This window comes from Lepus europaeus, chromosome 7 (genome assembly GCF_033115175.1).
Source record: "Lepus europaeus isolate LE1 chromosome 7, mLepTim1.pri, whole genome shotgun sequence".
Taxonomy (NCBI): Eukaryota; Metazoa; Chordata; class Mammalia; order Lagomorpha; family Leporidae; genus Lepus; species Lepus europaeus.
Genome location: NC_084833.1, coordinates 22,747,635 through 22,749,624, shown reverse-complemented (window position 1 = coordinate 22,749,624; position 1,990 = coordinate 22,747,635). Strand labels below are relative to the sequence as shown.

The following is a 1,990-nucleotide window of genomic DNA, read 5'->3' as shown; positions in this document are numbered from 1 at the left end:
GTTAGAATGATATGGACATAAGAGAATGGGGTTAATTATCTACTATGTGCCAAACATTGTGATGGTGACCAGAGGTTTGTTCTTAGTCCCTTCTCTTCTAATTCTACATTCTAGGAGATCTCATCCATCTTAATGGCTACAATTCTGAAGTTAATTTTTTGTTTTTTTGACAGGCAGAGTGGACAGTGAGAGGGAGACAGAGAGAAAGGTTTTTCCTTTTGCCGTTGGTTCACCCTCCAATGGCCGCTGCGGCCGGCTCACTGCGGCCAGCGCATCACACTGATCTGAAGCCAGGAGCCAGGTGCTTCTCCTGGTCTCCCATGTAGGTGCAGGGCCCAAGCACTTGGGCCATCCTCCACTGCCTTCCTGGGCCATAGCAGAGAGCTGGCCTGGAAGAGGGGCAACCGGGACAGATCCGGTGCCCCGACCAGGACTAGAACCTGGTGTGCTGGCGCCGCAGGTGGAGGATTAGCCTATTGAGCCATGGAACCTGCTGAAGTTAATATTTTAAGACAAGATTTTTTGAGTCCCAAACCCTCATATCATCTATCTGCTTCCAGGGTACCCTCATTTGCGTATCAGAGATAACCTCAAAGGTAGCTTGTCAATAATGAATTCTTCATCTGTAAATATGCTGTGAATCTACTTCTCTTTCAATATTCCCTATCTTAGGGAAAGGCATAAGCAATTCCCCAGGAACTCAAGTAAACACCTGGGAGTTTTCATTTATTTCTCATCTCTGCCATTAATTCTATGCACCATCAAATTCTCACAATTTTATTACCTCATAACCTCTAAAATGTCACAACTGCATTCATTTATTTATTCATCCTATGTCTTATTAATTTCTTTTTAAAACAGAACTTGTCCTGGATTTCATGTGATTTGATGAATATGTTAATTAGCTTCATTGTGGGAATCATTATACAAAGTATGATTATATAAAAATGCACGTGGTACTCTTAAGTATATGCAATGTTTATCCATCAATCATGCCTCAATAATACTGGAATAAAAAGATAAACTGGTGCTTCTCAAACTATCTGTAGTAAGGATCATTATTTCTGCCTTTTTAAAAGAGGCATTGGAGATGAAATTCCAAGTTGGAAGAGCCCTCAACAGGGCAACTATCTTCATTTACTGGATCTTACTTTCCCCACCCAAGAACATTAGGAAAAGAAATGAACTCTTCACGAACTTGTAGGTTACCTTTGCTCAAGGGCCATACTTATCTTCTCTGTTTTGTTTCAATGTCATCTGTGCTGCCAATGTGAGCACTATTTTCTTTTTAAATTTTCAAACAGCTATAGATGGCTTCTTTTGTAAAATAAAATGAAAATCAGATGTAAACCTAACAAAATAGAAAAGGACATGTAAAATAGAAGCTCCAATTATTAACTATTGGATTTGGTAAACATATAATTGTTCACCGAATTACTATAAAAGTTTATAAGTGTTTCTCTCAATTTTTACCTGTCTTGCACACTGACAAAGTTTGCCAACTATGTCGTCCACAGACTGTATTTTGAGTAGTACTAAGGTGAGAGAAATAGAGAGAGAGAGAGGAAGAGAAATTGCTCTTAATTCTAAAAACACATTCAACAACAATGAGATACTACTACATACTTAACAGAATGGTCAGAATACAAAATACAAAACCAATGATACCAAAGGTTGATGAGGATATGGAGCAGCAAGAATTAGCTGTCATTATTGATGGGAATATGAAATGGTAGTCATTTCGGAAGAGAGTTTGATCAAGCAACCATACTTGGCTTTACCTAAAGGAGTTGAAAACCTATGTTTTGAACATACAAATACATGCACATGGATGTTTCTAGAAATTTTATTCATAATTGCCAAAAGTTGCAAGCAGCCAAGACATCTTCTAGTAAGTAAAATGGTAAATAACTGTTACACAAATACAAAATGAAATATTATTCTGCACTAAAAAGAAATGATTTGTCCATCCATGAAAAATGTTCAGGAA

At 37.8% G+C, this 1,990-nt stretch overlaps 1 non-coding gene across 1 annotated transcript; it reads right to left on the bottom strand.

Annotated features, from left to right (window-relative positions):
- Positions 1–1,174: 1,174 nt before the first annotated feature.
- Positions 1,175–1,278, bottom strand: LOC133764930 (U6 spliceosomal RNA). The gene has a single exon (XR_009866498.1). It is a non-coding gene; the product is annotated as a U6 spliceosomal RNA (small nuclear RNA).
- Positions 1,279–1,990: the final 712 nt, after the last annotated feature.